We start from the raw sequence: 14,663 nt of genomic DNA, 5'->3' as shown, positions 1-14,663 counted from the left end.
TCACAGTGAGTTAATAGACCGGTGTTTTAGGTATAACGTGACACAAGTAGCTCTCGACCAGTTTTATTTTTTAGAAAGTAGCTCTCAAATGAAAAAAGGTTGGAGACCCCTGCCCTACAGTCACATTAGCTGCAAAAGTGAGCAACACCGAGCGACATGCACTCTTGGTGGGCGTTCCTTGGCTAGTATCTAAAAGCGGTATCAAAAGTCACTTCAGATGTATTGTTAAGTTACAAGAACGTTGTTTTTGGATTTAAAAGTATTTATTTCTCGATAAAAGTAACAAAATATATGCGATAAAATGCCAAACTTATCAGATATATACAGAAATACGCATTTTGCGCCATGTTGAATTTTTTTCTTCGACTCGAGCCACTGACCTACGTCAAGCGGCCCCTTCACTCCGATTGGCAGTCACTTTGTCGCATCGCTCAGCATTTGCATAAAATAGCCGCCTTGTCTATTTTGGCCCCACCTTGCTTGGCACAGCGTCGAGCTCATCGCTTGTCGCTGGCAAACGTCCACTTCCATTGAAAATGAATGGTAGCCTGTCGCTCTGTCTCTTGTAGCTACTGTGACTGGGGGGTCAGTCCTACTGCGTAGCTATGCGTCGGTTTTCATAAATACTTCTGCGTCTTCGTCCGCGTCAACGTGCAATTACACATGCAGCCGCTAGTAGGCAGTATCCACGCATGTAACCACAGTAAATGAAACCGGCAAAGAAGCAGCAGCTTGGCCACTAAACCCACAAACGAAGAAGCAGCAGCAGCTTGTTTTGTCTGATTTGAGATAACAAGTTTGAGTTTAAATCACTCCTCAACTTGGCCCATCTTTCTTCTCATAGTCGCAAACAGATATGCATATGAAGAAACACAACTCAGTTTTTTTAGTTATGACTTCATTTGTTAAGATCACGTCATTTGCCCTCGCTCCAAACCACTGAAGATTCGTAAATGTTTCTGAAAATACAGGAATTCGAATGGTTATAATGGGAATTGTAATGGAAACTACCTCTCTAGATGTTATTTGAGGGATGGGAACACCATTACATCATTCTGGTATAAGGCCTAATGTTAATCAATATTGTAATGGTTTCAATGGGAGACCATTGATGGTTGATATTTGTAATAGAAGCCATTTATTGTTTTTTAGCAGGGAGGACCCTTTTTAGGTTATATTTCTACCACCTAATCCACTAATGCATTAAACATTTTGCTGTCCGCTGCTTTGGCATAAAAAGCAGATATCCCCAAATACATTTCTGAATGCAGATACTGTAGATTCCCATCGCTGGCACTTTCTCACCTTCAATACAGAACTTCTTCAAAAGACGATTGATCTTTTTCTTTTGCTCCTCGGGCCCAGCCGCCAGGAATGGCTAGAGCCCATCTTAATGAGATACCGGGGATGACAGAGACCTAATAGATTTCTGGTCATTTGTAATGAGGATGTAAATGGCAATATAGCTTCTGCTGCGTTGCAAATCAAGCCGCATATTTCTAACAAAGAGAGACGCTGGAGTCGTTCAAACGATTTCTAATTATAGCGATTGCAGAGAAAGGAACAGACGGGGAACAGCTATTTAAAGGAGAGGGGGGATTTTAACACCTGGTGTGTGTGGGAAACAATCACGTCGCTATGTAAGTGACCTTGCACATGTGGATGGAGGTATAACAAGGCACGCTGTCCTTCATTTGACAGTGTTTGATCAATTGGTTTTATTTTCTGCCAGGATTGTGATGCAAAATAAAGAGCTGTCGGGTCTGAATTTTTGTGTCTATCTATCAACCGTCTATCAAAGTCACATTAAAGCAGGTGTGTTCATTCAATTCAAGTTTATTTCTGTATTGCTTTTCCAAGTTTTGTATTGTTGCAAAGCAAATTTACAGTAAATATAGTTTAAAAAAACCTTTTTGCAGTGACAGTAATTTATTAATTTGTGACAACATTATGCAGCAAATTGTTGACATCTAGTGGCTGTTGTTGGTAAAACCACTAAAAGTGTGACAGAAACCTCTTTATTTCTACTGAGCCCCTAAGGTGAAATTGGAGTAAAAAAATCTAAAGTTTAGTTTCATGTGCTCACACGAAACATTCATGTGCAGATTTATTTTCAAATGTTTTTTTCGCGCACAAGTTTAATGTGAGCAATCGAAACTAAACGCGGTAGTTTCACGTGCGCATGCGAAACTAAACTTTATTTAATTATTGCTCCATGTCCCCTTAGGGGCTCCATATGGATCAGAACTAGTCTTAAAATTCATACTTTATTGCATCATTTTTTAAATAAATTCAAATTGCTATAATAATTTTTTATTTAATCACACATCTAAACTTTAAAGTGCCGTCACTTTTCTTGACTGATTCACTTTTTATAATAAGAATGAATCTATATTTAGTGAAGACTGCATTTTTTTTGCTTTTAATCTGAAAAAATACTGTTAGATCAATCAGGAAATGATTTAATTTGAATGTTTGTTGTATTTATTTGTGCTATTGCTCATAATTTTATTTTATTCTTATTTGATTCAATTTTTACTTGTCTTAAACGATATTTGACATTTTTGAGGTAGGCTAGTAGTTTATGGTGTTTTAACCTTATTTATTAAGGTTACATGGGTCAGAAACAAATAAAATCAAGTGAAAAATTGCCCTGAAGGGCTTGGTGGTCTTATCAGTAAATGCAATCTGCTGAGTTTACTGGTGGAGAGAACATGATGGGGCATGATGGGAAATTTCCATCACCTGCTTTTTCACTTACAGCTCGCTGCACATCTTCATTTGACAGCGAGATTACTTGCAGAGATTAAAATCATTTGGCGACGCTAATTAATTCATGTGTGCTGCAGAGTTTGTTCATTATTGTCTGTATAAAAGTGCATACATGCATATGAAGGTGTAGATACTTCAGGCCTGTATCTATACTGTTTCAGACACATAATCCATACCTCACCCGAAGTCATATCTAGCTTAATCCCTGCTAATGGAAAATACACAGCCTTCTGTTTTTCTTCATGAATCATGAATTGGAGCTTCAATTGATGCTCTGGAGAAATGCAATTTTGTAGCAAGAGGCGGAGGGCTAAATTATTAAGGCGCTGTGATGATATATTAGGGTTTCTGTAGGTAAATGTGTTTTTTGTGCAGATTTCTAACCGAGGCTGTTAGACTACAATCATCCATGCGTTTAAGAAGACTTTATTTGTGATAATGATGCAGTATGACAGTAGATGTGTAACCTGACTGGGTGCCGTTTCAGACTTTGTCCACTTGATGGCACTACAGGAACAAACTGGTTAAAAGTAAGGAACATTAGTTTTGTCTGTCATACATACTGTACACATAAATGAAAGATTAAGTGAACACTGGTCTATATAAAACGGCTTGTTTTTGTGGGGTTTTATTTGACTTTGGACACTTTTGTGGACGTTTGGGAATTAAACTCTCTTAACCCACTAACTTATTTAATTCGTCTATCATACATTTACTGTCTAGGAGTGGATGAGCATGCATTGCAGGAAAAATAAATTGTTTCTTTTATTGTTTTTGTCGTTTTTCAAAAGGGCAAAAATATATGCACTGCAAATAAAGACTTTCTTACTATTTTTGTCTTGCTTTCAGTACAAATATGATGAGCAAAATGACCTAAGAAAACAAGTCTAGATAAATATATATATATACATATATACAATTTAAGTGAATTTGTACAGAGAAAAAAATGTGTTGAAAAAATGAATTGCAAAAAAATGTAAAGTTTAGTTTCATGTGCTCATGCAAAAGTTTTGGTGCTTACGTGAAACTTTCATGTGCTCACGCGAAACCTTTATGTGCAGAATTTTTGTACAAAGTTTAATTTCACGTGCGCACACGAACCTAAACTTTTTACAAAAATTCTGCACATGAAGGTTTTGCGTCAGCGCGCAATAGTTTCATGTGCGCACGCGAAACTAAACTTTTTACAAAAATTCTGCACATGAAGCTTTCGCGTCAGCGCGCAATAGTTTCACGTGCGCACACGAAACTAAACTTTTTACAAAAATTCTGCACATGAAGCTTTCGCGTCAGCGCGCAATAGTTTCACGTGCGCACACGAACCTAAACTTTTTACAAAAATTCTGCACATGAAGCTTTCGCGTCAGCGCGCAATAGTTTCACGTGCGCACACGAAACTAAACTTTTTACAAAAATTCTGCACATGAAGCTTTCGCGTCAGCGCGCAATAGTTTCACGTGCGCACGCAAAACTAAACTTTTTACAAAAATTCTGCACATGAAGGTTTCGCGTGAACGCGCAATAGTTTTACGTGCGCACGCGAAACTAAACTTTTAACAAAAATTCTGCACATGAAGGTTTCGCGTGTGCACATGAAACTATTGCGTGCGCACGCGAAACCTTCATGTGCAGAATATTTGTAAAAAACGTGTTTGTTTCATGTGCGCACGCGAAACTGAACTTTATGTAATTTTTGCTCTATGTCCCCTAAGGGGCTCCATAAATTTGTGCTAAAACAAGCAAAAAAAAAAAAAAAAAAAAATCTGTCAATGGGATAAGAAATTTTTTTTTAACTTTTTTTAAAAACACTTAATTAAAAAAAATCTCCCCCATTGGCAGACTTTCTTTTCTAAGGTCATTTTACTCATCAAGAAAATGCATCTAAATTAAATAAATTTTAGATATTTGTACTGAAAACAAGACAAAAATACTTAAAGTCATTTTTTTGCAGTTTGTGACCCTGCCTGTGAAATCCAGGCTAAAGTATCATCATTTAAGTTTGATATAACCAGTTATAAAGTTGGATTTCAGTAATTGATTTCAATCTTTGGACTCAGTCTGTGTTAAAGATATCAACACTATTTTTACAGAATGTTCTTTGAGGACTTTATAAACAGTCACATAAAATAATGTTAGCTAAATTTTACACTAAATTATTTTAAAATAATTGGACATGATGAGAAATTATACAATGGTATCAAATGATTACTATGTATATAATATTTACATGATACTACAACATATATCTCAAAACATCACCATGATGCATTTTAAGAATAAAATCAAACCTTTTTTTTTTAAAAGTCAGTGATACCAAAGTACCTAACAGTTTTGTAAATGACTGAATGAGAACCATTGTGAGGAAAGACTTAAACCAGTGTTTCCTAACCAGGGGGCCACAAAGAGGCCTCAGCAGATATCCAAAGGGGCCTCAAGTTGACTTAAAATTATTAAAAATTGGAGAAGACAAGCATTAAAATAAGCTAAAACAAGCAAAAATCAAGATGTTTCTTAATTTTCCTATTATCCAAGCTCTAGTTAATTTTATTTGGAAAAAAATTGAGTGAGTGTGGGGTCTTCAAATATTGTTGTGGGCAACTAGGGGGCCTTGAAGTGAAAAAGGTTAGGAATCACTGACTCCGTATTCCATCCCGTTTTGTGATGCTGATTAACGCCGTTGTTTTTCTTCCTCCCTCGGACCATCTGGGCAGCAGCTCACCGGACCACTGCAGTCTGTCCACTAATCAACCCTCCATCTCTCCATCTCTCCCCTTTAAACCTCTCTCTACTGCCCTCTCTGAGCATCTTACCGTGATTTCACAATCTGTTTTTAAAACCCATTGACCTGAGGGAGAAAAATTACTGTGCGTTCTTCTGAACTGTAAATGGCTTCTAATGGTCTTCCACGTTCTTACATTTGTTGCTTTTGTATGTATTATTAGGCCGAACGGATGATTTGCAATTAATATCGTTCAGTGTAGGAAGGAAGGGAAGAGGGAGGGGGTGTGGAAGTGAAGGAGAAGACCAGGATATTTCTATTTTTATAGGCCGGATTTCTAATCCAGGAATCATGACGCACCAATTCAACCCATTAACAGACCAGAAGATCCGAGCATCATTTCTTCCTCATTTGGATCTCATTATTTATTATTATATGTATATTTTTAAATATCTATAGCACTCTTTTACTGTGAGGCATTCACACCTCTATGAATATATCAGAAACACCAAAATCTCTTATTTCTTTATCTCTCTCACCTCTTAAGCATCCAATCCAGTTAATCTGGACAAAACTTGAAGCCCTTGGAGAAAATCATCCAGTAGTGCAGTCAGAGCCGGAAGTATATGTGTGCGTATTTGTGTGTCGCTGTGTGGCTTAAGCTGCTGAACAAGATCTCAGTGTTTGTCCTTTCTTCTGCATAAAGTATCCATGATGCATTATTCAAATGCCTGAGGTGCCAACAACTCTCTCATAAACATAAGCAAACAAACATCTCAGTCCACTTACAGTAGATGGAAAACAACCTACAGTATATGAGTCCTTTCTTATCTTTTTAAAGTTTTGATTGCGTTTACAGTGCACGTGTTGATATAACGTGTTCTTGTTTTGTGTGTAAAAAAACACAATTTTTCACACAATTTACTTATCTCTATACCGCTGTATTCACTGTCCTGTAAAAGGCTGATGTCTTCCTTGAAGTCCCTCGCAGAAATACGTAATGAGTTCTAATTGTGTAGTTTGTTTAGTGTGTTGTGATTCAACCCGGTATCATGAAATTATGTACCTATAGTCATGTCAATTTGTGATTCTTTTCCGTGACACTGTCACGTTTTTAAATGACCGTATCACGTATTTCAGTTTACGCCATGGTCACATATTGGTTTCTCAACTGTTTTGTCCTATTATCTTACCATTGTCACTTCGGTTTAGGGTGAGATTTACATAAAATGACATCCTTACCCAAACCTAACCCTAACACCAGGCGACAATTATTTAAAAATCAGAAAACAAAATAAAAAACAGAAAAAATAGTATAAACCAATACTTATAGTGACATCCTAACGCAAACACCAAATCTAACCCTAAACTGAAGCGACAATAGTTGACAATAGGACAAAACGGTTGAGTAACCAATACGTGACAATGACATGTAAACAGAAATATGGAATACGGTCACGTAAAAACCTGGAAAAAGAGAAAAACAGAGTCACGGAGGTACATATAGGTACATAATTTCGTGATACAGGGTTTTGTGATTTGACAGCAGCTTTGCGCGCAGTGTCTGGAAAAGTCAGGCAAGATAGAGAAAGCTGTCGTCAGCAAAGGCCAAAGAAAGGGAATTTGACTCAGCAGCTTGATGGCATGGCGACAAAAACACTCCACTAACACAACTCCTCATCTTCTTCATAGAAGTGGAACAATGTTACGCCCTTTTTTGGCGTATTCTTGTAGGCGGAGTTTAGTCAGAACTTCAGAATATTGACATCATAGAAGTAGAGAGCTGTAGTCCAAACCACCCCATTCTCTGTAGTCCTTAAAAAAAACGAGTTGTGTTAAAGAAAATATATCTGTATAATAATTTTGCAGGTATTATTTAGGCTGTCCAACTAAAGTCTGAAAAGTGGGATCAGAAAAAACGGCACCTTAAAAAGATGATCTTTATGCTGCGTTTACCAGCCGCGGTAGAGACGTGACACGTGAGTAATTTCAATGTTAAGTCAATGTGAATACGTGTTTATGCGTGTCTGGAGGTCTCACTGTGCAAACGAGGCATTTAGTGTGGCGTGGTAGACACGATTCCGCCTTATTCGCGCGTCTATTTCGTGTTAGTGTCGTGAATCGATCATTGCCGCGGCAAACGCGCAAGTTGAAAAATTGGAACTCTGGGGAAAAAACCAATCAGGAGCTTGCTCTAGTAGTGATGTGATTACAGGAAGCGAGCGGAGTCGCCCCTCCCATGACACAAATTTCCTCATGAATGTCTCAATGACTAGAATTTCACGCGTGAATGAAGCGAGTAAACTCAAACTGTTCAAGCGGCAAACTAGGCACGGTAGACACAATTTTGACGCCTCAAACGCAGCTGGTGTGAACCCAGGGTTATACTTTTAAACCCTAAACCGACTTTTTTTAGTTAATGATCTGTAAGAATGGGGCTTTTTTAGTGCTGTTCATTGATTTTAGTAAGTTTTCTGACATTTGAATATAAAGTGTTTCAATACTACAATATATGGTGTAAAAACGTCTGAGTGCTGCCCTCTTCAGGTTGAACGATAGCTACTGCAGTTGAATTTTCCTATTGGATGTTGGGTCCAAAAAATGACTCGTGACATAAGCAGGTTCAAGCTCACCACGCCCTTGTTACGATTTCACCACACACTTGGTACGAGCTTAGTTCCTCCCCTCTATTTCCGTTGGGATCTGCCCACTTTTTTTGTTGCATTTTTCAAATATTGCAAGTGGGTGGAGTCAGGGGTTTAGTTATGCTTTTAAAATTGACTCTTCTCTTGCCTGACAAATATGTGTTGGTGCCTTAGGAAGTCCGAAATCGTACACGTTTTTCTTATACGTCATCCAAAAAATTGACTGAGAAAAACAATGCAAATGGAGTCTTCATAACGTTGGCATTATTCAATCAAATGGATGAATGACATTAGCAACAAGCTATTGTTTAGCTAACTTGAGCACAGTACTGTATATCTTTCGACACCCTTTGCTTCGAAATCATTACTTATTATCCTGTTTTCCAAGCTGTTCTGCAATCATCTGCCACAATCTTTCATTATTTCTGTCTTTGTATTCTGCACTTTGTTTGTCAAACAGCGCTTTGTCCCGTGAGACAAAGTAAATAAACTTGTCAGACGTCGTTCTCAATGTTGCCGTTCACTTGTATGGTGGCTCTGAATTGTCAAATACTTGCTACAGATGCGAAAAAGGCAGAAAATTGAACACAATCCAATTTTTTTATGATGGACGAAAGTTTTAGAGGCCGTGTGTTAATGTGATTGACACCACATGTTGAAACACTGGAAAAATGCTGCGATGATGTTTCTACAATATAATGACTTTTTAAAATCGAAATTCTGCAGCTGGTTTAACCCAACTGTGTGGTTTGATTGTCGGACAAAATGGCAAATAACAAAGGGGACATAACGCTGTGTTTGATTGACAGGTGACCTGACCAATCAAAAGGGTCAATTAACATCAGTGCTAAGCCATTATTCTTCAGTAATGAATTACTCCAGTGATCGCAAATTGAGATTGAGTAAATTGCTGTAATTCTTTAGTAATTTCTCTGTTTAATCAGGTGAACGTCTTGTCGCTTCGGCAACCCTCCAGCGACGTCTAATTGGTCTAATGAAGAACCAATCTCAACTGGCATCACATTAGAAACATGTCGTGTCACTCACCATCTCTCTCTCTCTTTCTGATGCCATCTGTTAGATGTCTGTTATCTGCTACTTACTATTGGCATGAAGTTGCAGGAAGTCCATGAACTTCAATGCAACGGCTAGGAAAATATTTATTTCAAGTGTCTAATGCTTATTGAAACATGTTTTTGTGTATGAATGCTGACACTGAATCGAGAAGAACATTTTCTAAAAGGCATAAAACATTTGTGAAAATCATAGAAAATGCGGGCGTTGGCTGGCAAATTTTTTTTAAACGCTGACAGGGAAAGAGTTAATAAAGCCACGTACCTTAGATATGGGAGAACAATTTAACAGATTATTTCAATGCGTTCTTTGGCACATTTAATGGATATTTTTATGGCGTGTGTATATGGGGATACAGTACGTGCCTTTTAAATGCTTCTTCTGTGCTTAGATGGTCGTAAATGTGAATGCCAAATAATAAACTGCAGTGTAATGGGTGGTAAAGGACTTTAATTTTATCCTGAAGGGGTTTATTTAATATTAATGGCCAGTGGATTGTATCCTTGCTGAAAATAACAGCATAGACCAGCATAATTCCCATGCTGGTTTGTTGCTGGTTTAGCTGGTGGTCACCAGCATACCAGCACCAAAACACAACATATGCTGGTCTCACTGGTGTGCTGGTTTTTCCAGCAGGTATGTGCAATATTGAATAGTTAATGACAAAAGAAAGTACGGCAGTTGACCGCACAACCTGCGTTTCCATAAAAGATTTTGCTTAAAACATTAGCGTCATTTCTAAATGTCGACAAAAACTATAGCGAAATTATGGTGTTTCCATTAATTGATTATATGCAATTGTTTTTCCTCTTGCGATAAGTCGTGAGATCTCGTGATCACGTTGACTGATGTTGGTAACCTTACTAATATCACATTCACCGCACTAGACATTATTTTTAACCGAAGAAGATGTAAGAGTATTATCCAAACACTAATGCCAAGGAAAGCTCTTTATACTTAGGAGCAGCAATGTATAGATGTTTCTTGGAGGTAATAGTAGATTATTTTAATCAAAAGAGATGTTGAGTGTTATCCAAACACTAATGCCAAGGAAAGCCCCTTATACTTAGGAGCGGCAATCTATAGATGTATCTTGGAGGTAATAGTAGATTATTTTAAATCAAAGGAGATGTAGGAGCGTTATCCAAACATTATTGGCATGGAAAGCCTCTTATGTGCAGACGCATATTGAGGTGTTTCCGGGAGGTTTTAGTTCCCATACCGTGTCATTAGGTGTGTTCGACTTCATGCGGCGCCGCAAGAGCGAGACTAAATTAGACTTCGTTTGTTTTTTCTAATCGTTCTCGCGGTACTTTGCCGTCATCGGGCGGTCGGTTCTTGCGGCGCTGCATGAAGACGAACAAGCCTAACGTCAAATAATAATCATGTGACTTGCTTGCTTCAGGTGACTTGAAAATGCGAATAAACGTTTTCCATTACAGTTTTGCAAAATGCACCTTTTCCATATTGCCAGAAAAACCACCTCATACTAGCGTAAAACCGTTTTTGCCGTATTTTCAATCCACAATGCCATATTTTCAATTCACAATGTCAATTTGGGCAATTTGAAGGGTAATGAAAACGCAGCTACTGTCAGGAAAAAAAATAAGTGTCCCTTTCAAAAAGTACCCTTGGGTGATTCTCACGAAACCATTGAAACACCACGGCACTAATGATTTTAGCTTTAAAATGTGTAATATAGTAACATTAAAAAGCATCAGAATTAACACAATACTGTGTTCTACATTGCACAATGTGTGATTTCAACATAAGAATTTATAATTGTAAATTTTATCTCATTTTCTGCTGAAATTCTCATTACCGCAATGTGTCCGGCTGTGTTTGAACATGCGTTATATTGTAATTTAATCAAATTAACACAAAAATATTAAGAAAAAAAATAAATGGATGTTTTGCTAGACTACTTTAGATGACAGAAAAAATATTTACTGAATATTCATGTATAATAATAATGAAGAAAAATTAGGAAAATGATGTGTCCATGCCTGATGTTCTCATCCTCCGCAACACTTTTTGAGAACAGTTTAAGCACACATACAGAATTTTAATAAAGTTTGATTTTGAGTGACCAAGCACATGGACCAGTTACTTCAAGATGGCTACCAGGTAAGATCATTTTTTTACAGTGAATTTGAAATATTGTCTTGTCAGAATGCTTACACAACATTTTGATTATCATTACCGTAACAGATGCTTATTAAATGTTAATTTAATTAATAGAAGCATAATACTTTGATTTTAAATGCATGTGCAGAATCTCCAAATTATGTTCTTTCAGGTTTGTCATGTCATTTTGAAACCAAGTTTTCGTGAGAATCACCCACTTATGCACCTAAAGAGTTCATTTTAATACCTCATACTGGTACCATCTGTGCTTAAATGGTAGGGATTAGGACGTTTTTAAAGGGTGCTGCATATTTTGACTTTTTTTCTGGCAGTGAACTTGGCCATGTGATACACCATGTACATAATTGTTTTAATTTAACAACATTATATCAAATAAATAATATAAAATAACTTGATCTTGTTGCCATCATATGCATTTTCGCTGCCTGTACCACCAGATGGTTGCATGGTACATGTGCTGATGTAAGAGTAAGTGATGTCACTGTTTGCTGATGGATGATGTCATCACTATTGGATAGATGGATTTTAATCGCGTGTGAAATGCGGAGACAGATTGGAACTTTAACCTCGATTGTCCTGCCGTCTGTTTTAAACTAATGGAGTCAGGTGTTTGTGTGTGTTTGGAAGAGGGCATAATTATCTGCATGATGAATGTGTACCCTGTTCCCTGACTATTTCTTTGTGTTTTGGACTAGCTTTCTCATGCCATCAGGTGAAGGTCCTAAAATAAGTTGTCCACGGTGCCCCAAAACATATTAAGATACACTTAAAGTTTCACAGCAAGAAGTGTTGCAATATTTTTTGTCTTCAGGTCAGCTTAATTACTTACTGTACTTGAATGTCTAAATGCATTTTGGGGGCACAGTAAATATAAACTTTTACAAACTATAATGAGGAGTACTGCAGGTTATTGAAATTGATTTGAGCAACTCTATTGTTTTATGGAAACCTGTTTTTTCCCAGCAGCGTCTCTGTAGGACGGTTATGAGGAGCGATGGTGTGAATGTCAGCGTGTAATTAGATGGAGGTCTGTTTGTCCTTTTCTGGGTGTCCCTGACTCACAGAGCTGCTTGGGCTGTTAATGGATGGCTTGTTATTTGTGTGCCGGGCACGTGCACTTGTCCTTGACCAGGTGAGAGACCTCTATACTTGCCATTAAAGAGTTTAGGACCACTTGATGATGATGATGGGGAGTTCTGTGGGCGTCCATGCATGAATGCTCACGCTTGTGCCACCAGCAGATGTTGGTGGAGGTTGCTTGATTCAACTTCATAATTGATGTGAGATTGCGAATTGCAACCAACAGCTCACCCCTCAATTTCAAAACGCATTGTGAAGCTCCCGAAAGTCGCTAATCAAGTTAAACTTTTCTCAACTTCGTTACTTAGCTGGACTTCCACATTTTTAGTCTTTGCAGCTATCAGAGAACATTTAATTTCGATATTTGGTATTACCCCTTCAAAGGGCTTTTGAGGTTGCCATGGTTACACGTCAGGTCCATACAACAGTTGTCAGGAAAGGCATGCACATATGAGAGCTATCAAAAGCCTTTTAAGCGTGGAGAATACATCTCTGATGCATTATGGGTAAATGGCTCCATTCCTACCGGTCAACTATCAATGCATCATTCAAAACTGCGTATCTGACAACATTCCTTTCAGATGCTTACCTGAAAGAGAGAGACAGATGATGTAAAGTAGAAATTCTTGTGCTTTCAGCCACGTTATTAGTAAACATTTTAAGGGCAAATGTTTTCTAGTTTTTATTTCATGTCATTGAGTGTGTTAATGATCCAGCAGCTGGATGCCGCTCTGTGGGCTGTTTTTCATTTATAAATGGTTTTCCATTCATCTGCGTCGCTTCACCCAGCTCTCCTTTACAGCCCCTCCGTGTAACCACATCGATCATTTCTCTTAGTGACCTGTTTCTAGGTGTCACAAAGTATAAATTGGATGCTGTCCAATATTTAAATTACCTAAAACATAGTAGTTCAAAGTTAGGGATGCTCCGATCGATCGGCCGATAATGCTTGATATGCTTCTCAATGAATTACGGCGAAATGCCACTACATCCAAAAGCCAGGGGGCGCTCTTGTGCAGAAACTCAAACTGCGCTGTAGACGAAGAACAATACACATGCAGCTATGATGACACGCAGCTCCAGGAAATGTCTTAAGGATATATTTATATTGCTGTTCTTCAAACCTTTTCAGGTATTTTCATGATAATAAAGAATATGTTTAATAATTATGTTTGCTTTTTCAAATGCATGTTATAAATGACTCAAACTAACAGTGATATTAGATCGATAAGGACTTACTGATCAAAAGCCATAGTACATAAAATAGCTGTGAATAATATCGGCTGTCCGATTCAGAATAGTGATCGGCCACGTATTTTTAGTGGAGATCGGCATTGATCGGAGCATCCCTATTCAAAGGCCCTGTCCCAAATGACGCACTTCATGTGGACTTTCGGTCTTGTGGGCTTAAATTGTGCGTTCTCGCTTAGTCTAGGAGTCCGTAGGGTGTCCCATCTGTCATTTTTACGCTTTGAACTGTGCTCATCAGCGCCTCCTTTGCCCCCTTGATGCGGTCTTCAGCGAAGCCCGCACTGCAGCAGGCTTCGCACACTTTGCCAACCCAGGAGTAATTAGACCAATCAGGCGACGGAAGGGAGAAGTTCACACTGACGGGCAAGTTCTCTGCCTATTTTCGGTGTGATGCTCGAGTCTGTCCCAAAATACAACTCCGGTGCACCTACGTGGACTTGCATCAAGGGTCCCTAAAGTCTGGATTATGTGATGTCATCAAAGTGTGGACTCTGAGGAGGACCACAAGTCCGGAGTGTGCCATTTGGGACGGGGCCAGAGTTCACCATTCACATCCCATTGTCCAATGAAATCCCAGCGCTGGGGCTACTCCAAAGTCTGAAATTTTAAGGCAACCAAAATGACTGGTGCTCCGACGCCTGCGTTTTCACCCAAGCAGGATTTAAATTTTTTCGATTTTTTGATGCCTTGGGTGAGAGCTCTTAAGTTTGATCCTCAGTGGCGGCAGATGTTGAGTGTTTGGCCGCAGTGCTGTTTTTGCTTTCTTCTTGTTTGTTTTTAATTGGAGAGAAAGAAATCCTAAGGCTTAACAATAAAAATAGCTAATGAAAAAACATAGCCATGCGTTTTAAGAGACGTATTTTCGTGCCAGATATCTCGTCTTATGTATCTAATTTGAAATCCTTGTCTCATTGCCCCCAGGTTAAGCCCTTAATTACATAAACCATTTAACACGGTTTAGTTCAATCAGAAAG

General features: G+C 38.2%; 1 long non-coding RNA gene across 1 annotated transcript in view; it reads left to right on the top strand.

Moving 5' to 3' along the window:
• The first annotated feature begins 12,327 nt into the window (after positions 1–12,327).
• The window catches only part of LOC141363659 (uncharacterized), a 135,767-nt gene continuing 133,431 nt past the window's right edge, over positions 12,328–14,663 (top strand). Inside the window, exon 1 of the long non-coding RNA XR_012369153.1 lies at positions 12,328–12,490. This is a non-coding gene — a long non-coding RNA (uncharacterized lncRNA). The remainder of the gene's footprint in view (positions 12,491–14,663) is intronic.

The sequence above is a fragment of the Misgurnus anguillicaudatus genome, chromosome 1 (assembly GCF_027580225.2).
Source record: "Misgurnus anguillicaudatus chromosome 1, ASM2758022v2, whole genome shotgun sequence".
NCBI lineage: Eukaryota > Metazoa > Chordata > Actinopteri > Cypriniformes > Cobitidae > Misgurnus > Misgurnus anguillicaudatus.
The sequence above is the reverse complement of the archived record's forward strand: the minus strand, read 5'-3'. Positions and strand labels throughout refer to the sequence as shown.